Raw genomic sequence first — 25,000 nt, 5'->3', positions numbered from 1 at the left:
AGTTCAGTACAAATACATTTTTATAAAAGCATTTCAACAGGCCAGGTTTTCATGTGTTTTTGATACTTTTGTATACTGCCTAGTCAATAAAGTCTTTTTTAAATGATATCTTTGTCTGAGTGGTTTGTGTTGTATGATATTTTAAAGACGGAATCCTCATTAGGGGAAACAGCATGGAGGAGAGGAAGGTCTAAAGGAGGTGAGCAGGGTGGAGGTGAGCAGGGTGGAGGTGAGCAGGGTGGAGGTGAGCAGGTGAGCAGGGTGGAGGTGAGCAGCGTGGAGGTGAGCAGGATGGAGGTGAGCAGGGTGGAGGTGAGCAGGATGGAGGTGAGCAGGGTGAAGGTGAGCAGGGTGGAGGTGAGCAGGATGGAGGTGAGCAGGGTGGAGGTGAGCAGGGTGGAGGTGAGCAGGATGGAGGTGAGCAGGGTGGAGGTGAGCAGGGTGGAGGTGAGCAGCGTGGAGGTGAGCAGGGTGGAGATGAGCAGGGTGGAGGTGAGCAGGGTGGAGGTGAGCAGCGTGGAGGTGAGCAGGGTGGAGATGAGCAGGGTGGAGGTGAGCAGGGTGGAGGTGAGCAGTGTGGAGGTGAGCAGGGTGGAGGTGAGCAGGGTGGAGGTGAGCAAGGTGGAGGTGAGCAGGGGGGAGGTGAGCAGGGTGGAGGTGAGCAGGGTGGAGGTGAGCAGGGTGGAGGTGAGGTAAAAAGCATTGCAGTACATATAGTATTATGCTGTTCTATCAGTGGTTCTATTGCAGCCTGATCACTAGAAATAGACTTTCGGACGTTTGAAAAGGTCCCGAGAACGTTGATACACAGTATACCTTCCTCTGCGCTCGTCCAATTTTTAAAGAATGTCTCCACCAGACAGCCAGAAGAGGACTGGCCACCCCTCAGAGCCTGGTTCCTCTCTAGGTTTCTTCCTAGGTTCCTGCCTTTCTAGGGAGTTTTTCCTAGCCACCGCGCTTCTACATCTGCATTGATTGCTGTTTGGGGTTTTAGGCTGAGTTTCTGTATAGGCACTTTGCGACAACTACTGATTTAAAAAGGGCTTTATAAATACATTTGATTGATTGATGGTGCTCGGAGCCTGAGCGTGATGCTCGGACCACTGCACTACGGCAGTTCACAATGCTCTAGCAAGCCGTGAGAATACTTGATGATACTTGATGATACTTGATGGTATGAGGTCGGTTGGTTTCCAGAACCTCCCCCAAACAATAGCCCTGACCTTAACCACTCAGAATTAATACCTAAACTGTTAACCTTTTGAGTTGTTTCTTTTTGAACCCTGTAACCACGCAGAATGAATGAGTCAAAAATAGACATTCATCCATAATACATCGAATTTCGAAGGGAAACTATGAAATCTTTTTCTCTATTGGCAATGATGTCCGAGGTAATTGTTGTTTGCAGTAATTTCGTTGTTGTTGTAATATGTCAAACCGACAATTCCACAACTAGTCATTGAGATTGACTAGTTTTCAAACTTTCGTTAGCGAGAACGTAAAAAATCGATTGGTCCAGTGGGCCAAATTTTTGGTTTGAGGTTTTAGCCATTGACTCACAGGGATGACCAGAAATGTAGAATGAACGAAAGTTACCTTCTCATCTACAATAATGTTTATAAAGCTAGCTGTAGCTCCGTAGTATTCAAATATACTTCACTCTGTAGTATTCAAATATACTTCACTCTGTAGTATTCAAATATACTTCACTCTGTAGTATTCAAATATACTTCACTCTGTAGTATTCAAATATACTTCACTTTGTAGTATTCAAATATACTTCACTCTGTAGTATTCAAATATACTTCACTCTGTAGTATTCAAATACATCTGCCCTTCATCAACACACACACACACTCCCCAGCTAGCACATAACGTTCTGAGAACCATTTGTTTCCTAGAGCTTGGCGATAGCGTGGTTGTCCTATGCATATTTTGCATACAACCTTCCCACAACTTTCTGGGAATTATGCAGGATAGAGAGTTGGCTTTGGAAACATTCTCAGCACATTTTAAGGAACTTGACAAAAAACGTTTTCTTTTCTTGGTACACTACATGGCCAAATTAGTGGATTGGGCTATTACAGCCACAACCGCTGCTGACAGGTGTATAAAATCGAGCACACAGCCATGCAATCTCCATAGACAAACACTGGCAGTAGAATGGCGTTACTGAAGAGCTCAGTAACTTTCAGCGTGGCACCGTCATAGGATGCCTCCTTTCCAACAGGTCAGTTCGTCAAATTTCTGCCCTGCTAGAGCTGCCCCGGTCAACTGTAAGTGCTGTTATTGTGAAGTGGAAACGTCTAGGAGTAACATGGCTCAGCTGCGAAGTGGTCGGCCACACAAAAACGGGACCGCCGAGTGCTGAAGCGCGTAGAGCGTAAAAATCGTCTGTCCTCAGTTGCAACACTCACTACAGAGTTCCAAACTGCCTCTGGAAGCAACGTCAGCACAATAACTGTTCGTTGGGAGCTTCATGAAATGGGTTTCCATGGCCGAGCAGCCGCACACAAGCCTAAGATCACCATGCGCAATGCCAAGCGTCGGCTGGAGTGGTGTAAAGACCTTGTTTGTTTCTTATTCTTTATCCCTCCATATCCCTTCTCTCGTTCTACCACTTGTTGCTTGTTTCTTCTCTGACACCTCTCTCTCTCTCTCTCTCTCTCTCTCTCTCTCTCTCTCTCTCTCTCTCTCTCTCTCTCTCTCTCTCTCTCTCACACTCTCTGTCTCTCTGTCTCTCTCTCTCTCTCTCTCTCTCTCCCCTCTCTCTCTCTCTCTCTCTCTCTCTCTCTCGCTCTCTCTCTCTCTCTCGCTCTCTCTCTCTCTCTCTCTCTCTCTCTCTCTCTCTCTCTCTATCGCACACACACACACACACACACACACACACACACACACACACACACACACACACACACACACACACACACACACACACACACACACACACACACATGCTCAGTGTACGAGGTGCACTGTATGTTGAGTCTCTAGAGGAGGCCTGTCTTCCTGCGAGGGACCAGGGGCTATATTTATCACCTCCACCAGTTCTCACATCCCCCCTCCAGCCATCTGCACCATACCGGGCCCCTGGAGCCAACATGAAGGCCCTTAAATCTCAGGGGGATACGGATACAGAGACAGAAATACTAGATATAAACTCTAAACCCAGCAACAATCAAAATACAACAACAGAACATTTGATTAAACTGTTGGGAATGAATCCTGACCTGGAATCTGTGGAAGTAACTTTAACACAAATCTCCCGTTGACGTGATTGCATGATGTCCAATTCCAGTTCGGGATTCAGTCCCCACACCTTACCCCACAGAATAAAATAATCAGATCCTTTTGCTGCAGGATTATTTTAATGATGTATGTGTCTCAGTTTAGGATTTTGTAATTGATATCATAAAGTGACAATTACTGCTATTCCAGCTATTCCAGCTATTCCAGCTATTCCTGAATCCCTCCTCTCTGAAACTCTATCTGTATTGTAGCTGATAGAAATGTCTGCTTGGTTGGATAACCGGTTGGTTGGATAGCTGGTTGGTTGGATAGCTGGTTGGTTGGATAACTGGTTGGTTGGATAACTGGTTGGTTGGATAACTGGTTGGTTGGATAGCTGGTTGGTTGGATAACCGGTTGGTTGGATAACTGGTTGATTGGATAACTGGTTGGTTGGATAAATGGTTGGTTGGATAGCTGGTTGGTTGGATAGCTGGTTGGTTGGATAACTGGTTGGTTGGATAGCTGGTTGGTTGGATAACCGGTTGGTTGGATAACCGGCTGGTTGGATAACTGGTTGGTTGGATAGCTGGTTGGTTGGATAACTGGTTGGTTGGATAACTGGTTGGTTGGATAACTAGTTGGTTGGATGGTTGGTGGTTGGTGTGCTGGTTGGATGGTTGGTGGTTGGTGTGCTGGTTGGATGGTTGGTGGTTGGTGGTTGGTGTGCTGGTTGGTGGTTGGTGGTTGGTGGTTGGTGTGCTGGTTGGATGGTTGGTGGTTGGTGGTTGGTGTGCTGGTTGGATGGTTGGTGGTTGGTGGTTGGTGGTTGGTGGTTGGTGTGCTGGTTGGATGGTTGGTGGTTGGTGGTTGGTGTGCTGGTTGGATGGTTGGTGGTTGGTGGTTGGTGGTTGGATGGTTGCTGGTTGGTGGTTGGTGTGCTGGTTGGATGGTTGGTGGTTGGTGGTTGGTGTGCTGGTTGGATGGTTGGTGGTTGGTGGTTGGTGTGCTGGTTGGATGGTTGGTGGTTGGTGGTTGGTGGTTGGTGGTTGGTGGTTGGTGGTTGGTGGTTGGTGGTTGGTGTGCTGGTTGGTGGTTGGTGGTTGGTGTGCTGGTTGGATGGTTGGTGGTTGGTGGTTGGTGTGCTGGTAGGATGGTTGGTGGTTGGTGGTTGGTGTGCTGGTTGGATGGTTGGTGGTTGGTGGTTGGTGTGCTGGTTGGATGGTTGGTGGTTGGTGGTTGGTGGTTGGTGTGCTGGTTGGTGGTTGGTGGTTGGTGGTTGGTGTGCTGGTTGGTGGTTGGTAGTTGGTGTGCTGGTTGGATGGTTGGATGGTTGGTGGTTGGTGGTTGGTGTGCTGGTTGGATGGTTGGTGGTTGGATGGTTGGTGTGCTGGTTGGTGGTTGGTGGTTGGTGGTTGGTGTGGTGGTTGGTGGTTGGTGGTTGGTGTGCTGGTTGGGTGGTTGGTGGTTGGTGGTTGGTGGTTGGATGGTTGGTGTGCTGGTTGGTGGTTGGTGGTTGGTGGTTGGTGTGCTGGTTGGTGGTTGATGGTTGGTGGTTGGTGTGGTGGTTGGTGGTTGGTGGTTGGTGGTTGGTGTGCTGGTTGGGTGGTTGGTGGTTGGTGGTTGGTGGTTGGATGGTTGGTGTGCTGGTTGGGTGGTTGGTGGTTGGTGGTTGGTGGTTGGTGTGATGGTTGGTGGTTGGTGGTTGGTGGTTGGTGGTTGGTGTGCTGGTTGGTGGTTGGATGGTTGGTGGTTGGTGTGCTGGTTGGATGGTTGGTGTGCTGGTTGGATGGTTGGTGGTTGTTGTGCTGGTTGGATGGTTGGTGGTTGGTGTGCTGGTTGGATGTTTGGTGGTTGGTGTGCTGGTTGGATGGTTGGTGTGCTGGTTGGATGGTTGGTGGTTGGTGTGCTGGTTGGATGGTTGGTTGTTGGTGGTTGGTGTGCTGGTTGGATGGTTGGTGGTTGGTGGTTGGTGTGCTGGTTGGATGCCTGTAGATACAGTGTTGTTGTTCTACAGTCATAATAGTGAAGTGAAAATAGTCCAAAATGAAAACTAGAGTTTCAACTCCATGAATGAATTTTACTGTGTATGTCAGCTGTACGTGCAAGCGAGTGTAAAGTGTGTGTGTGTGTGTGTGTGTGTGTGTGTGTATGTGTGTGTGTGTGTGTGTGTAAGTGTGTAGGTGTAGGCAGGAAGAGGAGGTGAAGACTGAGAGTCCAGAAACAGAAGCAGACTTTCACATTAGGAATTCCTCCATCTAAAGTAGCCACAAGCCTGAACTCCAGACACACATACACACAAACACACACACCCACACACACACACAGAGGCACCTGTTATTGCTGTCTACTGGGCCCATCTGCCTGAGAGACAGAGAGAGAGAGCGAGAGAGAGAGAGAGAGGGAGCGACAGAGACAGAGACAGAGAGAGAGAAAAAAAACAGACAGACAGACAGAGAGCGAGACAGAGAGTGAGAGAGAGACAGAAAGAGAGAGAGAGAGAAAAACAGACAGACAGACAGACAGACAGAGAGAGAGAGAGAGAGAGAGAGAGAGAGAGAGAGAGAGAGAGAGAGAGAGAGAGAGAGAGAGAGAGAGAGAGAGAGAGAGAGAGAGAGAGAGAGAGAGAGAGAGAGAGAGAGAGAGAGACCGAGAGACAGAGAGAGAGAGAGAGAGAGAGAGGGAGAGAGAGAGAGAGAGAGAGAGAAATGCAGATAGAGACAGAGAGAGACAGAGAGAGAGACAGAGAGAGAGAGAGAGAGAGAGAGAGACAGAGAGAGAGAGAGAGAGAGAGAGAGAGAGAGAGAGAGAGAGAGACCGAGAGACAGAGAGAGAGAGAGAGAGAGAGAGAGAGAGAGAGAGAGAGAGAGAGAGAGAGAGAGAGAGAGAGAGACAATGGCACAAAAACAAAAACACAGGTGCAAATCCTAGCACTCACTCACTCACTCACTCTGTACAAAATGTATACGATAACTTCACTAGATAACAATGCATCAGTCTATAAGCCTATTGGAGAAAGGAGGAAGTAGAGTAGATGAAGGCCCCAGACCTTGGTGCTGTAGCATTGCCCATAGCAACTGAGTTCCCCAGGGACACAGTCCTCGCTGTTGGGTCCGTGTGATGCAATGGCAACCCGGGGAGTGCGCGACTACGGCAACTGGGGCTCTATGGTGATATATACTCTAGATTGGGATAGGGTGATGAGGTGGAGAGGTGATGGGGGATGAGGTGGAGAGGGGATGGGGGATGAGGTGGAGAGGTGATGGGGATGAGGTGGAGAGGGGATGGGGTGATGAGGTGGAGAGGTGATGGGGGGATGAGGTGGAGAGGTGATGGGGATGAGGTGGAGAGGGGATGGGGGATGAGGTGGAGAGGGGATGGGGGTGATGAGGTGGAGAGGGGATGGGGGATGAGGTGGAGAGGGGATGGGGGATGAGGTGGAGAGGGGATGGGGGATGAGGTGGAGAGGTGATGGGGTGATGAGGTGGAGAGGTGATGGGGATGAGGTGGAGAGGTGATGGGGATGAGGTGGAGAGGGGATGGGGGATGAGGTGGAGAGGTGATGGGGGATGAGGTGGAGAGGTGATGGGGATGAGGTGGAGAGGTGATGTGGATGAGGTGGAGAGGTGATGGGGATGAGGTGGAGAGGGGATGGGGGATGAGGTGGAGACGTGATGGGTGATGAGGTGGAGAGGTGATGGGTGATGAGGTGGAGAGGTGATGGGGATGAGGTGGAGACGTGATGGGGATGAGGTGGAGAGGTGATGGGTGATGAGGTGGAGAGGTGATAGGGTGATGAGGTGGAGAGGTGATGGGGATGAGGTAGAGACGTGATGGGGATGAGGTGGAGAGTGATGGGGGATGAGGTGGAGAGGTGATGGGGATGAGGTGGAGAGGGGATGGGGGATGAGGTGGAGAGGGGATGGGGGATGAGGTGGAGAGGTGATGGGGATGAGGTGGAGAGGTGATGGGGATGAGGGGGAGAGGGGGATGGGGGATGAGGTGGAGAGGGGATGGGGGATGAGGTGGAGAGGTGATGGGGATGAGGTGGAGAGGTGATGGGGATGAGGTGGAGAGGGGATGGGGGATGAGGTGGAGAGGTGATAGGGTGATGAGGTGGAGACGTGATGGGGGATGAGGTGGAGAGGGGATGGGGGATGAGGTGGAGAGGGATGGGGGATGAGGTGGAGAGGTGATGGGGATGAGGTAGAGACGTGATGGGGATGAGGTGGAGAGGTGATGGGGGATGAGGTGGAGAGGTGATGGGGATGAGGTGGAGAGGGGATGGGGGGATGAGGTGGAGAGGGGATGGGGGATGAGGTGGAGAGGTGATGGGGATGAGGTGGAGAGGTGATGGGGATGAGGTGGAGAGGGATGGGGGATGAGGTGGAGAGGGGATGGGGGATGAGGTGGAGAGGTGATGGGGATGAGGTGGAGAGGTGATGGGGATGAGGTGGAGAGGGGATGGGGGATGAGGTGAGAGGTGATAGGGTGATGAGGTGGAGACGTGATGGGGGATGAGGTGGAGAGGGGATGGGGGATGAGGTGGAGAGGGGATGGGATGAGGTGGAGAGGGGATGGGGGATGAGGTGGAGAGGTGATGGGGGATGAGGTAGAGACGTGATGGGGGATGAGGTGGAGAGGGGATGGGGGATGAGGTGGAGACGTGATGGGGGATGAGGTGGAGAGGGGATGGGGGATGAGGTGGAGAGGGGATGGGGGATGAGGTGGAGAGGGGATGGGGATGAGGTGGAGCGGTGATGGGGATGAGGTGGAGAGGGGATGGGGGATGAGGTGGAGAGGTGATGGGGGATGAGGTGGAGAGGTGATGGGGGATGAGGTGGAGAGGTGATGGGGGATGAGGTGGAGAGGTGATGGGGGATGAGGTGGAGAGGTGATGGGGATGAGGTGGAGAGGGGATGGGGGATGAGGTGGAGAGGGGATGGGGGATGAGGTGGAGAGGTGATGGGGATGAGGTGGAGAGGTGATGGGGATGAGGTGGAGAGGGGATGGGGGATGAGGTGGAGAGGTGATGGGGTGATGAGGTGGAGAGGTGATGGGGGATGAGGTGGAGAGGTGATGGGGGATGAGGTGGAGAGGGGATGGGGATGAGGTGGAGAGGGGATGGGGTGATGAGGTGGAGAGGGGATGGGGGATGAGGTGGAGAGGTGATGGGGATGAGGTGGGAGGGGATGGGGGATGAGGTGGAGAGGTGATGGGGGGATGAGGTGGAGAGGGGATGGGGGATGAGGTGGAGAGGGGATGGGGGATGAGGTGGAGAGGTGATGGGGGATGAGGTGGAGAGGGATGGGGATGAGGTGGAGAGGTGATGGGGGATGAGATGGAGAGGTGATGGGGATGAGGTGGAGAGGGGATGGGGGATGAGGTGAGAGGGTGATGGGGTGATGAGGTGGAGAGGTGATGGGGGATGAGGTGGAGAGGTGATGGGGGATGAGGTGGAGAGGGGATGGGGGATGAGGTGGAGAGGGGATGGGGTGATGAGGTGGAGAGGTGATGGGGGATGAGGTGGAGAGGTGATGGGGATGAGGTGGAGAGGGGATGGGGGATGAGGTGGAGAGGGGATGGGGGATGAGGTGAGAGGGATGGGGGATGAGGTGGAGAGGGGATGGGGTGATGAGGTGGAGAGGTGATGGGGATGAGGTGGAGAGGTGATGGGTGATGAGGTGGAGAGGTGATGGGGATGAGGTGGAGACGTGATGGGGATGAGGTGGAGAGGTGATGGGTGATGAGGTGGAGAGGTGATAGGGTGATGAGGTGGAGAGGTGATGGGGATGAGGTAGAGACGTGATGGGGGATGAGGTGGAGAGGGGATGGGGTGATGAGGTGGAGAGGTGATGGGGATGAGGTGGAGAGGGGATGGGGGATGAGGTGGAGAGGTGATGGGGTGATGAGGTGGAGAGGTGATGGGGATGAGTTGGAGAGGGGATGGGGGATGAGGTGGAGAGGGGATGGGGGATGAGGTGAGAGAGGGATGGGGGATGAGGTGGAGAGATGGGGGATGAGGTGGAGAGGGGATGGGGTGATGAGGTGGAGAGGTGATGGGGGGATGAGGTGGAGAGGGGATGGGGGGATGAGGTGGAGAGGTGATGGGGGATGAGGTGGAGAGGGGATGGGGGGATGAGGTGGAGAGGGGATGGGGGATGAGGTGGAGAGGTGATGGGGCATGAGGTGGAGAGGTGATGTGGATGAGGTGGAGAGGGGATGGGGATGAGGTGGAGAGGGGATGGGGTGATGAGGTGGAGACGTGATGGGGGATGAGGTGGAGAGGTGATGGGGTGATGAGGTGGAGAGGTGATGGGGATGAGGTGGAGAGGTGATGGGGATGAGGTGGAGAGGGATGGGGGATGAGGTGAGAGGGGATGGGGTGATGAGGTGGAGAGGTGATGGGGGATGAGGTGGAGAGGGGATGGGGGATGAGGTGGAGAGGTGATGGGGGTGATGAGTAGGAGAGGTGATGGGGATGAGGTGAGAGGGGATGGGGATGAGGTGGAGAGGTGATGGGGGATGAGGTGGAGAGGGGATGGGGATGAGGTGGAGAGGGGATGGGGGATGAGGTGGAGAGGGGATGGGGTGATGAGGTGGAGAGGTGATGGGGGATGAGGTGGAGAGGTGATGGGGGATGAGGTGGAGAGGTGATGGGGATGAGGTGGAGAGGTGATGGGGGATGAGGTGGAGAGGGGATGGGGGGATGAGGTGGAGAGGTGATGGGGTGATGAGGTGGAGAGGTGATGGGGATGAGGTGGAGAGGTGATGGGGATGAGGTGGAGAGGTGATTTGGGATGAGGTGGAGAGGTGATGGGGGATGAGGTGGAGAGGGGATGTGGGGATGAGGTGGAGAGGTGATGGGGATGAGGTGGAGACGTGATGGGGATGAGGTGGAGAGGTGATGGGGTGATGAGGTGGAGAGGTGATGGGGTGATGAGGTGGAGAGGTGATGGGGATGAGGTTGAGAGGTGATGGGGATGAGAGGAGAGGTGATGGGGATGAGGTGGAGACGTGATGGGGGGATGAGGTGGAGAGTTGATGGGGATGAGGTGGAGAGGTGATAGGGTGATGCGGTGGAGAGGTGATGGGGATGAGGTGGAGAGGTGATGGGGTGATGAGGTGGAGAGGTGATGGGGTGATGAGGTGGAGAGGTGATGGGGATGAGGTGGAGATGTGATGGGGGATGAGGTGGAGAGGTGATGGGGTGATGAGGTGGAGAGGTGATGGGGGGATGAGGTGGAGACGTGATGGGGATGAGGTGGAGAGGTGATGGGGGATGAGGTGGAGAGGTGATGGGGATGAGGTAGAGACGTGATGGGGATGAGGTGGAGAGTTGATGGGGATGAGGTGGAGAGGTGATAGGGTGATGAGGTGGAGAGTTGATGGAGATGAGGTGGAGAGGTGATGGGGATGAGGTGGAGAGGGGATGGGGATGAGGTGGAGAGGGGATGGGGGATGAGGTGGAGAGGTGATGGGTTTGAGGTGGAGAGGTGATGGGGATGAGGTGGAGAGGGGATGGGGGATGAGGTGGAGAGGTGATGGGGTGATGAGGTGGAGAGGTGATGGGGGATGAGGTGGAGAGGTGATGGGGGATGAGGTGGAGAGGGGATGGGGGATGAGGTGGAGAGGGGATGGGGTGATGAGGTGGAGAGGTGATGGGGGATGAGGTGGAGAGGGGATGGGGGATGAGGTGGAGAGGTGATGGGGTGATGAGGTGGAGAGGTGATGGGGATGAGTTGGGGTGATGGGGATGAGTTGGAGAGGGGATGGGGGATGAGGTGGAGAGGGGATGGGGGATGAGGTGGAGAGGGGATGGGGGATGAGGTGGAGAGATGGGGGGATGAGGTGGAGAGGTGATGGGGGTGATGAGGTGAGAGGTGATGGGGGATGAGGTGGAGAGGGGATGGGGGATGAGGTGGAGAGGTGATGGGGGATGAGGTGGAGAGGGGATGGGGGATGAGGTGGAGAGGGGATGGGGGATGAGGTGGAGAGGTGATGGGGGATGAGGTGGAGAGGTGATGGGGATGAGGTGGAGAGGGGATGGGGATGAGGTGGAGAGGGGATGGGGGGATGAGGTGGAGACGTGATGGGGGATGAGGTGGAGAGGTGATGAGGGAGAGTGATGGGATGAGGTGGAGAGGTGATGGGGATGAGGTGGAGAGGGGATGGGGGATGAGGTGGAGAGGGGATGGGGTGATGAGGTGGAGAGGTGATGGGGGATGAGGTGAGAGGGGATGGGGGATGAGGTGGAGAGGTGATGGGGGGATGAGGTGGAGAGGTGATGGGGGGATGAGGTGGAGAGGGGATGGGGGATGAGGTGAGAGGTGATAGGGATGAGGTGGAGAGGATGGGGATGAGGTGGAGAGGGGATGGGGGATGAGGTGGAGAGGGGATGGGGTGATGAGGTGAGAGGGGTGATGGGGGATGAGGTGGAGAGGTGATGGGGGATGAGGTGGAGAGGTGATGGGGGATGAGGTGGAGAGGTGATGGGGATGAGGTGGAAGGTGATGGGGGATGAGGTGGAGAGGTGATGGGGGATGAGGTGGAGAGGATGGGGGATGAGGTGGAGAGATGGGGGGATGAGTTGGAGAGGTGATGGGGTGATGAGGTGGAGAGGGGATGGGGATGAGGTGGAGAGGGGATGGGGGGATGAGGTGGAGAGGTGATGGGGGATGAGGTGGAGAGGGATGGGGGATGAGGTGGAGAGGGGATGGGGGATGAGGTGGAGAGTGATGGGGCATGAGGTGGAGAGGATGATGGATGAGGTGAGAGGGATGGGGATGAGGTGAGAGGGATGGGGTGATGAGGTGGAGACGTGATGGGGGATGAGGTGGAGAGGTGATGGGGTGATGAGGTGGAGAGGTGATGGGGATGAGGTGGAGAGGTGATGGGGATGAGGTAGAGGGGATGGGGATGAGGTGGAGAGGATGGGGTGATGAGGTGGGAGAGGTGATGGGGGATGAGGTGAGAGGGGATGGGGATGAGGTGGAGAGGTGATGGGGTGATGAGTAGGAGAGGTGATGGGGGGATGAGGTGAGAGGGGATGGGGGATGAGGTGGAGAGGTGATGGGGGATGAGGTGGAGAGGGGATGGGGATGAGGTGGAGAGGGATGGGGGGATGAGGTGGAGAGGGGATGGGGTGATGAGGTGGAGAGGTGATGGGGGATGAGGTGGAGAGGTGATGGGGGATGAGGTGAGAGGTGATGGGGGATGAGGTGGAGAGGTGATGGGGGATGAGGTGGAGAGGGATGGGGGATGAGGTGGAGAGGTGATGGGTGATGAGGTGGAGAGGTGATGGGGATGAGGTGGAGAGGTGATGGGGATGAGGTGGAGAGGTGATTTGGGATGAGGTGGAGAGGTGATGGGGGATGAGGTGGAGAGGGGATGTGGGGATGAGGTGGAGAGGTGATGGGGATGAGGTGGAGACGTGATGGGGGATGAGGTGGAGAGGTGATGGGGTGATGAGGTGGAGAGGTGATGGGGTGATGAGGTGGAGAGGTGATGGGGATGAGGTTGAGAGGTGATGGGGATGAGAGGAGAGGTGATGGGGGATGAGGTGGAGACGTGATGGGGGATGAGGTGGAGAGTTGATGGGGATGAGGTGGAGAGGTGATAGGGTGATGAGGTGGAGAGGTGATGGGGGATGAGGTGGAGAGGTGATGGGGTGATGAGGTGGAGAGGTGATGGGGTGATGAGGTGGAGAGGTGATGGGGATGAGGTGGAGATGATGGGGGATGAGGTGGAGAGGTGATGGGGGTGATGAGGTGGAGAGGTGATGGGGGATGAGGTGGAGACGTGATGGGGATGAGGTGGAGAGGTGATGGGGGATGAGGTGGAGAGGTGATGGGGATGAGGTAGAGACGTGATGGGGGATGAGGTGGAGAGTTGATGGGGATGAGGTGGAGAGGTGATAGGGTGATGAGGTGGAGAGTTGATGGAGATGAGGTGGAGAGTGATGGGGATGAGGTGAGAGGGATGGGGATGAGGTGGAGAGGGGATGGGGGATGAGGTGGAGAGGTGATGGGTTTGAGGTGAGAGGAGTGATGGGGATGAGGTGAGAGGGGATGGGGGATGAGGTGGAGAGGTGATGGGGTGATGAGGTGGAGAGGTGATGGGGGATGAGGTGGAGAGGTGATGGGGGGATGAGGTGGAGAGGGGATGGGGGATGAGGTGGAGAGGGGATGGGGTGATGAGGTGGAGAGGTGATGGGGGGGATGAGGTGGAGAGGGGATGGGGGATGAGGTGGAGAGGTGATGGGGTGATGAGGTGGAGAGGTGATGGGGATGAGTTGAGAGGGATGGGGATGAGGTGGAGAGGGGATGGGGGATGAGGTGGAGAGGGGATGGGGGATGAGGTGGAGAGATGGGGGATGAGGTGGAGAGGTGATGGGGTGATGAGGTGGAGAGGTGATGGGGGATGAGGTGGAGAGGGGATGGGGATGAGGTGGAGAGGTGATGGGGGGATGAGGTGGAGAGGGGATGGGGATGAGGTGGAGAGGGGGATGGGGATGAGGTGAGAGGTATGGGGGATGAGGTGGAGAGGTGATGGGGATGAGGTGGAGAGGGGATGGGGATGAGGTGGAGAGGGATGGGGTGATGAGGTGGAGACGTGATGGGGATGAGGTGGAGAGGTGATGGGGTGATGAGGTGGAGAGGTGATGGGGATGAGGTGGAGAGGTGGATGGGGATGAGGTGGAGAGGGATGGGGGATGAGGTGGAGAGGGGATGGGGTGATGAGGTGGAGTGGTGATGGGGGGATGAGGTGGAGAGGGATGGGGATGAGGTGGAGAGGTGATGGGGTGATGAGGTGGGAGAGGTGATGGGGGATGAGGTGGAGAGGGGATGGGGGATGAGGTGAGAGAGTGATGGGGGATGAGGTGGAGAGGGGATGGGGATGAGGTGGAGAGGGGATGGGGGATGAGGTGGAGAGGGGATGGGGTGATGAGGTGGAGAGGTGATGGGGGATGAGGGTGGAGAGGTGATGGGGGATGAGGTGGAGAGGTGATGGGGGATGAGGTGGAGAGGTGATGGGGATGAGGTGAGAGGTGATGGGGATGAGGTGGAGAGGTGATGGGGGATGAGGTGAGAGAGGTGATGGGGGATGAGGTGGAGTGGGGGGATAGGTGGAGAGGTGATGGGGATGAGGTGGAGAGGTGATGGGGATGAGGTGGAGAGGTGATTTGGGATGAGGTGGAGAGGTGATGGGGGATGAGGTGAGATGGGATGGGGGGATGAGGTGAGAGGTGATGGGGATGAGTGGAGACGGATGGGGGATGAGGTGGAGAGGTGATGGGGTGATGAGGTGGAGAGGTGATGGGGTGATGAGGTGGAGGGTGATGTGAGGTTGAGAGGTGATGGGGATGAGAGGAGAGGATGGGGGATGAGGTGGAGACGCGATGGGGGATGAGGTGGAGAGTTGATGGGGATGAGGTGTGAGAGGTGATAGGGTGATGAGGTGGAGAGGGATGGGGGATGAGGTGAGAGGTGATGGTGATGAGGTGGAGAGGTGATGGGGGTGATGAGGTGGAGAGGTGATGGGGATGAGGTGGGAGACGTGATGGGGGATGAGGTGGAGAGGTGATGGGGTGATGAGGTGGAGAGGTGATGGGGGGATGAGGTGGAGACGTGATGGGGATAGGTGGAGGAGGTATGGGGATGAGGTGGAGAGGTGATGGGGATGGGTAGAGAGACGGATGGGGGATGAGGTGGAGAGTTGATGGGGATGAGGTGGAGAGGTGATAGGGTGATGAGGTGGGAGAGCTGATGGAGATGAGGTGGAGAGGTGATGGGGATGAGGTGAGAGGTGATGGGGATGAGGAGAGAGGTGATGGGGTAGTGGAGAGGTGATGGGGGATGGTGGAGAGGTGATGGGATGAGGTGGAGAGGTGATGGGGATGGGTGGAGATTTGATGGGGATGAGGTGGAGAGTTGATGGGGATGAGGTGGGAGATGTGAGAGGGTGATGAGGTGGAGAGGTGATGGGGGATGAGGTGGAGAGGTGATGGGGTGATGAGGTGGAGAGGTGATGGGGTGATGAGGGTGGGAGAGGTGATGGGGATGAGGTGGAGAGGTGATGGGGTGATGAGGTGGAGAGGTGATGGGGGGATAGGTGGAGACGTGATGGGGATGAGGTGGAGAGGTGATGGGGGATGAGGGTGGAGAGGTGATGGGGGATGAGGTAGAGACGGATGGGGGATGAGAGGTGGAGAGTTGATGGGGATAGGTGGAGAGTGATAGGGTGATGAGGTGGAGAGGTGATGGGGATGAGGTGGAGAGGTGATGGGGATGAGGTGGAGAGGTGATGGGGTGATGAGGTGGAGAGGTGATGGGGATGAGGGAGGAGAGGTGATGGGGTGATGAGGTGGAGAGGTGATGGGGATGAGGTGGAGAGTGATGGGGGATGAGGTGGAGAGGTTGAGAGGTGATGGGGGATGAGGTGGAGAGGGGATGGGGGGATGAGGTGGAGAGGTGATGGGGTGATGAGGTGGAGAGGTGATGGGGATGAGGTGGAGAGGGTATGGGATGAGGTGGAGAGGTGATGGGGGATGAGGTGGAGAGGTGATGGGGGATGAGGTGGAGAGGGGATGGGGATGGGGGGATGAGGTGGAGAGGTGATGGGGTGATGAGGTGGAGAGGTGATGGGGATGAGGTGGAGAGGTGATGGGAATGAGGTGGAGAGGTGATGGGGGGATGAGGTGGAGAGGTGATGGGGGGATGAGGTGGAGAGGGGATGGGGGGATGAGGTGGAGAGGTGATGGGGATGATGTGGAGACGTGATGGGGGATGAGGTGGAGAGGTGATGGGGTGATGAGGTGGAGAGGTGATGGGGTGATGAGGTGGAGAGGTGATGAGGATGAGTGGAGAGGTGATGGGGATGAGGTGGAGAGGTGATGGGGATGAGGTGGAGACGTGATGGGGGATGAGGTGGAGAGTTGATGGGGATGAGGTGGAGAGGTGATAGGGTGATGAGGTGGAGAGGTGATGGGGGATGAGGTGGAGAGGTGATGGGGTGATGAGGTGGAGAGGGATGGGGTGATGAGGTGGAGAGGTGATGGGGATGATGTGGAGATGTGATGGGGGATGAGGGTGGAGAGGTGATGGGGTGATGAGGTGGAGAGGTGATGGGGGATGAGGTAGAGACGTGATGGGGGATGAGGTGGAGAGGTGATGGGGGATGAGGTGGAGAGGTGATGGGGATGAGGTAGAGACGTGATGGGGATGAGGTGGAGAGTTGATGGGGATGAGGTGGAGAGCTGATAGGGTGATGAGGTGGAGAGTTGATGGAGATGAGGTGGAGAGGTGATGGGGATGAGGTGGAGAGGTGATAGGGTGATGAGGTGGAGAGGTGATGGGGATGAGGAGGAGAGGTGATGGGGTGATGAGGTGGAGAGGTGATGGGGGATGAGGTGGAGAGGTGATGGGGATGAGGTGGAGAGGTGATGGGGGATGAGATGGAGAGGTGATGGGGGATGAGGTGGAGAGGTGATGGGGGATGAGGTGGAGAGGTGATTGGGTGATGAGTTGGAGAGGTGATGGGGATGAGGTGGAGAGGTGATGGGGATGAGGTGGAGACGGATGGGGGATGAGGTGGAGAGGTGATGGGGGATGAGGTGGAGAGGTGATGGGGATGAGCTGGAGAGGTGATGGGGATGAGGTGGAGAGGTGATGGGGGATGAGGTGGAGAGGTGATGGGGGATGAGGTGGAAAGGTTATGGGGATGAGGTGGAGAGGTGATGGGGGATGAGGTGGAGAGGTGATGGGGTGATGAGGTGGAGAGGTAATGGGGTGATGAGGTGGAGAGGTGATGGGGTGATGAGGTGGAGAGGTGATGGGATGAGTGAGAGGTGATAGGATGAGGTGGAGAGTTGATGGGGTGATGAGGTGGAGAGGTGATGGGGGGATGAGGTGGAGAGGTGATTGGGGGGGATGAGGTGGCGAGGTATGGGGGGGGGATGAGGTGGAGAGGTGATGGGGGGATGAGGTGGAGAGGTGATGGGGTGATGAGGTGGAGAGGTGATGGGGGATGAGGTGGAGAGGTGATGGGGATGAGGTGGAGAGGTGATGGGGTGATGAGGTGGAGAGGTATGGGGTGATGAGGTGGGAGAGGTGATGGGGGTATGAGGTGGAGAGGTGATGGGGATGAGGTGGAGAGGTGATGGGGGATGAGGTGGAGAGGGGGTGATGAGGTGGAGAGGTGATGGGGATGAGGTGGAGAGGTGATGGGGGATGATGTGGAGAGGTGATGGGGATGAGGTGGAGAGGTGATGGGGGGATGAGGTGGAGAGGTGATGGGGGATGAGGTGGAGAGGTGATTGGGGATGAGGTGGAGAGGTGATGGGGGTGATTAGGTGGAGAGGTACTGGGGTGATGAGGTGGAGAGGTGATGGGCTGATGAGGTGGAGAGGTGATGGGATGAGGTGGAGAGGTGATAGGGATGAGGTGGAGAGTTGATGGGGTGATGAGGTGGAGAGGTATGGGGGATGAGGGGAGGTGATGGGGATGAGACGGAGAGGTGATGGGGTGATGAGGTGGAGAGGTGATGGGGATGAGGTGGAGACGTGATGGGGGATGAGGTGGAGAGGTGATGGGGGATGAGGTGGAGAGGTGATGGGGATGAGGTGGAGAGGTGATGGGGTGATGAGGTGGAGAGGATGGGGATGAGGTGGAGAGGTGATGTGGGGATGAGGTGGAGAGGTATGGGGGATGAGGTGGAGAGGATGAAGGGGGATGAGGGTGAGAGGTGATGGGGGATGAGGTGGAGAGGCGATGGGGTGATGAGGTGGAGAGGTGATGGGCTGATTAGGTGGAGAGGTGATGGGGGATGAGGTGAGAGGATGGGGGGATGAGGTGGAGAGGTATGGGGGGATGAGGTGGAGAATGGGGGGATGAGGTGAGAGGCGATGGGGGGATGAGGTGGAGAGGCGATGGGGGATGAGGTGGAGAGGTATGGGGGATGAGGTGGAGAGGTGATGGGGGATGATGTGAGAGGTGATGGGGATGAGGTGAGAGGTGATGGGGGATGAGGTGGAGAGGTGATGGGGGATGAGCTGGAGAGGTGATGGGGGATGAGGTGGAGAGGTGATGGGGGGGTAGGTGGAGAGGTGATGGGATGAGGTGGAGAGGTATGGGGGATGAGATGGAGAGGTGATGGGGATGAGGTGGAGAGGTGATGGGGGATGAGGAGGAGAGCTGATGGGGGATGAGGTGGAGAGGTGATGGGGGATGAGGTGGAGAGATGGGGGGATGAGGTGGAGAGGTGATCGGGGATGAGGTGGAGAGATGGGGGGATGAGGTGGAGAGGTGATGGGGGATGAGGTGGAGAGGTGATGGGGTGATGAGGTGGAGAGGTGATGGGGGGATGAGGTAACTACCCTATTCTCTATATACCATTTGAACCCAATGGGCCCAGGTCAAATGGTAAGTGCATTCGGAAAGTATTCAGACCCTTTGCTGTGAGACTCGGAATTGAGCTCAGTTGCATCCTGTTTACATTGATCATCCTTGATGTTTCTACAACTTGATTGGAGTCCAATGACCCAAGCCCACCTCAGCTAATCAGCCCTTTGTGGTAGAGTGGCCAGACGAACGCCACTCCTCAGTAAAAGGCACATGACAGCCCGCTTGGAGTTTTCCAAAAGACACCTAAAGACTCTCAGACCATGAGAAACCAAGCTTGAACTCTTTGGCCTGAATGCCAAGCGTCACTTCTGGAGGAAACCTGGCACCATCCCTACGTAGAAGCATGGTGGTAGCAGCATCATGCTGTGGGGATGTTTTTCAGCGGAAGGGAGTGGGAGACTAGTCAGGATCGAGGGAAAGTTGAACGGAGCAAAGTACAGAGAGATCCTTGACGAAAACCTGCTCCGGAGTGCTCAGGACCTCAGACTGGGGTGAAGGTTCACCTTCCAACAGGACAACGACCCTATACACAGCCAAGACAATGCAGCAGTGGCTTTGGGACAAGTCTCTGAATGTCCTTGAGTGGCCCAGCCAGAGCCCGGACTTGAACCCGATCTAACATCTCTGGAGAGACCTGAAAATAGCTGTGCGGCGACGCTCCCCATCCAACCTGACAGATCTTGAGAGGATCTGCAGAGAAGAATGGGAGAAACTCCCCAAATACATGTGTGCCAAGCTTGTAGCATCATACCCAAGAAGACTCAAGGCTGTAATCGCTGCCAAAGGTGCTTCAACAAAGTACTGAGAAAAAGGGTCTGAATACTTATGTAAATGTGATATTTCAGTTGTTTGTTTTTCATACATTTGGAAACATTTCTAAAAACCTGTTTTTGCTTTGTCATTATGGGTTTTGTGTGTAGATTGATGAGGGGAAAAAACAATTGAATCAATTTACATTTTAGCAGATGCTCTTATCCAGAGCGACTTACAGTTAGTGAGTGCATGCATTTTCATACTGGCCCCCCGTGGGAATCGAACCCACAACCCTGGCATTGCAAACGCCACGCTCTACCAACTGAGCTACACGGGACTAATAAGGCTGTAATGTAACAAAATGTGGAAGAATTCAAGGGGTCTGAATACTTCCTGAATACTTCCTGAATACAGTACAGGTAATAGTGAGGCATTTGCAGACACATGACAGGAGGTCTGGGAGAACTTTCCCTGTGGGTCCTGTTTTTTATTTGACATCCATATGGCGGTCATCCCCCTCTTCAAAGGGGGTGACACTTTAGATCCAAACTGTTACAGACCTATATCCATCCTGCCCTGCCCTTCGAAAGTATTTGAAAGCCAAGTTAACAAACAGATCACTGACCATTTCGAATCCCACCGTACCTTCTCCGCTATGCAATCTGGTTTCCGAGCTGGTCATGGGTGCACCTCAGCCACGCTCAAGGTCCTAAACAATATAATAACCGTGATGCAGCACTACATCAATCTCCTTCTTGGTCAAATAGCCCTTGCACAGTCTGGAGGTGTGTTTTGGGTCATTGTCCTGTTGAAAAACAAATGATAGTCCCACTAAGCGCAAACCAGATGGGATGGCGTATCGCTGCAGAATGCTGTGGTAGCTATGCTGGTTAAGTGTGCCTTGAATTCTAAATAAATCACAGACAGTGTCACCAGCAAAGCACCCCCACACCATCACACCTCCTCCTCCATGCTTCACGGTGGGAACCACACATGCGGAGATCATCCATTCACCTACTCTGCGTCTCACAAAGACACAGCGGTTGGAACCAAAAATCTCAAATTTGACTCATTAGACCAAAGGACAGATTTCCACCTGTCTAATGTCCATTGCTCGTGTTTCTTGGCCCAAGCAAGTCTCTTCTTCTTATTGTTGTCCTTTAGTAGTGGTTTCTTTGCAGCAATTTGACCATGAAGGCCTGATTCACGCAGTCTCCTCTGAACAGTTGATGTTGAGATGTGTCTGTGACTTGAACTCTGTGAATGTCACGGATTCTGCCGAGGCTGCTCCTCCTCCTTGCTCGGGCAGGCTTCGGCGTTCGTCGTCCCCGGAGTACTAGCTACCGCCGATTGATGTTTCGGTGTTTGTCTTGTTTTGTCTGGAGTAGTACACCTGTTGTCTATTATATTTGATTGTTTAGCCTATAATTTCCCTTGTCTCACGTTTGCTATTTGTGTGTTATTGTTGTATGTCTAGTTGATGTTCGGCCTAGCTATTTCTCCAGATTACGCATATGGTGTTTTTCCCTCCAGTGTTGGAGACGTTTGTTTTGTGCGTTACATTCAGTAAAGTAGTCTACCTGATTCCCTGTGTCCTGCGTCTGACTTCACTCGCCGCGTACACATCACCTTCTGACAGAATAACACACCAATATGGAGTCAGCAGGATCAGCGGTACCGACGGGGTCATTGGAGGAGCGCGTAAGCAGCCAAGACGCCATGATCCAGAGACTCGGCACCGCCATGCAGGATGTAATGGACACTTTGAGCCGATGGGAGAGAGGAGGTTTGCCCACACCTCCTCCAACAATACCACCACCATCGGCCAGACCCATTGTTCCATCTCCGGAGTCCAGTAGGATTCGGCTCTCGCTCCCGAGGGCTTATGATGGCACCGCGGCCGGGTGTCAGGGATTCCTGCTCCAAGTAGAGCTCTACCTGGCAACCATTCACCCGGCGCCCTCGGGATACGAGAGCGTTTCCGCCCTCATCTCCTGTCTGTCCGGCAAGGCCTTGGAGTGGGCCAATGCCAAATGGAGGGGAATAGACGTCGCCACCGTCAGTTATGCAGAGTTCTCCCGCCGCTTCAGGGCGGTTTTCGTTCATCCCCCAGAGGGGAAAGCGGCGGGGGAGCGTCTGTTCCATCTCAGACAGGGGAAGAGGAGCGCGCAGGAATTCACACTGGATTTCCGGACTCTGGCGGCCAATGCGGGATGGAATGAGAGGGCCCTCATCGACCACTATAGGTGCAGCCTACGAGAGGACGTTCGCCGAGAGTTGGCCTGCAGGGACACCAACTTAAGCTTCGACCAGTTGGTGGACATGTCGATCCGTCTGGATACCCTGCTGGCTACCCGCGGACGTCCGAAGCTGGGGCCGTCCATTCCATCCCCCAGCACCTCCGAGCCGAGCCCTATGGAGCTCGGAGGTGCTGGTGCTAGAGAGAGGAGGAGAGAGACCCGGGGAGAGAGGCCGTCCCCTGCACCAACTGTGGCCGTAGAGGACACACTGCGGTTCGGTGCTGGGGAGGGTCTCCTAGGGATCAAGCAGGTCACGCACTGATGAGTCATTCCATGTGAGTACGCGCCCAACTCACCCAGAGCTCTCTGTTGTCCACTTGTGTATCCAAGTTGTGTTTCCCCAGGTTTCTTCTCACTCCCAGCATAAGGCGCTAGTTGATTCAGGCGCAGCTGGGAATTTTATTGATCGTAATTTCTGTTATAGGTTAGGATTCCCCTCATACCAGTTGATGTGCCCTTCCCTATCCATGCCCTAGATAGCCGCCCTTGGGGTCGGGATTGATTAGGGAGGTCACGGCGCCATTTACAAGATGAAAACGCAGGGGGGTCATGAGGAAATTATACAATTGTATTTGATCGACTCTCCTGCGTTTCCCGTGGTGTTGGGGGCTTCCTTGGTTAACTTCTCAAGACCCCAACATTTCGTGGCAACAGAGGGCTCTCAGGGAGTGGTCTGATCAGTGTGTCGGGCGGTGTATAGGTGTTTCCGTAGGGGCGACAACGGTGGAAAGTCCGAACCAAATGCCCGCACTGCACATTCCTCCTGAGTATAATGATTTGGCACTCGTCTTCAGTAAGAAGAGGGCGACTCAATTACCACCTCATAGACAGGGGGATTGTGCGATAGACCTCCAGGCAGGCGCTGCACTTCCGCTGCACTTCCGCGTAGTCATGTGTATCCTCTGTCTCAAGAGGAGACGGCGGCTATGGAGACATACATCGCCGAATCTCTGGGACAGGGATACATACGGCCCTCCACTTCTCCTGCGTCCTCGAGTTTCATTTTTGTGAAGAAGAAAGATGGAGGTCTGCGCCCGTGTATTGATTACCGTAGTCTCAATCAGTTTACCATTAAATACAGTTATCCTCTCCCTCTGATTGCGAGTATGACAGAGTCATTACACGGAGCGCGCTTCTTCACAAAATTGGATCTCAGGAGCGCTTACAACCTGGTGCGCATTGGGGAAGGAGATGAATGGAAAACAGCATTTAGTACCACCTCGGGTCACTATGAGTATCTCGTCATGCCATACGGGTTAATGAATGCTCCTTCAGTCTTCCAATCATTTGTGGACGAGATTTTCCGGATTTGCATGGACAGGGTGTAGTGGTGTATATTGATCGACATTCTAATATACTCTGCCACAACGCAGCCGAGCATGGCCCTGGTGCGTTGGGTGTTGGGTAGGCTGTTGGAGCATGACTTGTATGTGAAGGCGGAGAAATGCCTGTTTTTTCCAGGAGTCCATCTCCTTCCTGGGACATCGGTTGTCCGCGTCAGGGGAGGATTCTGTCGAGGCTGCTCCTCCTCCTTGCTCGGGCAGGCTTCGGCGTTCGTCGTCCCCGGAGTACTAGCTACCGCCGATCGATGTTTCGGTGTTTGTCTTGTTTTGTCTGGAGTAGTACACCTGTTGTCTATTATGTTTGATTGTTTAGCCTATAATTTCCCTTGTCTCACGTTTGCTATTTGTGTGTTATTGTTGTATGTCTAGTTGATGTTCGGCCTAGCTATTTCTCCAGATTACGCATATGGTGTTTTTCCCTCCAGTGTTGGAGACGTTTGTTTTGTCCGTTACATTCAGTAAAGTAGTCTACCTGATTCCCTGTGTCCTGCGTCTGACTTCACTCGCCGCGTACACATCACCTTCTGACAGTGAAGCATTTATTTGGGCTGCAATCTGAGGTGCAGTTAACTCTAACAAACCTATCCTCTGCAGCAGAGGTAACTCTGGGTCTTCCTTTCCTGTGGCGGTCCTCATGAGAGCCAGTTTCATCATAGCGCTTGATGGTTTTTGCAACTGCACTTGAAGAAACTTTAAAAGTTCCTGACATTTTCTGGATTGACTGACCTTCATGTCTTAAAGTAATGATGGACTGTTGTTTCTCTTTGCTTATTTGAGCCGTTCTTGACATAATATGGACTTGGTCTTTTACCAAATAGGGCTATCTTCTGTATACCACCCCTACCTTGTCACAACACAACTGTTTGGCTCAAACGCATTAAGAAGGAAAGAAATTCCACAAATTAACTTTTAACAAGGCACACCTGTTAATTGAACTGCATTCCAGGTGACTATCTCATGCAGCTGGTTGAGAGAATGCCAAGAGTGTGCAAAGTTGTCATCAAGGCAAAGGGTGGCTACATTGAAGAAAATAGTAAAAATAAAGAAAAACCCTTGAATGAGTAGGTGTGTCCAAACTTTCCAAATGCCTGAAGGTACCACGTTCATCTGGTCAAACAATAGTACGCAAGTATAAACACCATGGGACCACGCAGCCGTCATACCGCTCAGGAAGGAGACGCGTTCTGTCTCCTAGAGATGAACGTACTTTGGTGTGAAAAGTGCAAATCAATCCCAGAACAACAGCAAAGGACCTTTTGAAGATGCTGGAGGAAACAGGTACAAAAGTATCTACAGTGGGGGAAAAAAGTATTTAGTCAGCCACCAATTGTGCAAGTTCTCCCACTTAAAAAGATGAGAGAGGCCTGTAATTTTCATCATAGGTACTCGTCAACTATGACAGACAAAATGAGAAAAAAAAATCCAGAATATCACATTGTAGGATTTTAATGAATTTATTTGCAAATTATGGTGGAAAATAACTATTTGGTCAATATCAAAAGTTTCTCAATACTTTGTTATATACCCTTTGTTGGCAAAGACACAGGTCAAACGTTTTCTGTAAGTCTTCACAAGGTTTTCACACACTGTTGCTGGTATTTTGGCCCATTCCTCCATGCAGATCTCCTCTAGAGCAGTGATGTTTTGGGCTGTCGCTGGGCAACACAGACTTTCAACTCCCTCCAAAGATTTTCTATGGGGTTGAGATCTGGAGACTGGCTAGGCCACTCCAGGACCTTGAGATGCATCTTACGAAGCCACTCCTTGTTGCCCGGGCGGTGTGTTTGGGATCATTGTCATGCTGAAAGACCCAGCCACGTTTCATCTTCAATGCCCTTGCTGATGGAAGGAGGTTTTCACTCAAAATCTCACGATACATGGCCCCATTCATTCTTTCCTTTACACGGATCAGTCGTCCTGGTCCCTTTGCTGAAAAAAACAGCCCCAAAGCATGATGTTTCCACCCCCATGC

General features: G+C 54.1%; 1 protein-coding gene across 1 annotated transcript in view; it reads right to left on the bottom strand.

Moving 5' to 3' along the window:
- Nucleotides 1-25,000, bottom strand: part of snx17 (sorting nexin 17) — a 649,426-nt gene that overhangs the window by 179,983 nt on the left and 444,443 nt on the right. The window lies entirely within an intron of this gene.

This window comes from Coregonus clupeaformis, chromosome 33 (assembly GCF_020615455.1).
Source record: "Coregonus clupeaformis isolate EN_2021a chromosome 33, ASM2061545v1, whole genome shotgun sequence".
NCBI lineage: Eukaryota > Metazoa > Chordata > Actinopteri > Salmoniformes > Salmonidae > Coregonus > Coregonus clupeaformis.
The sequence above is the reverse complement of the archived record's forward strand: the minus strand, read 5'-3'. Positions and strand labels throughout refer to the sequence as shown.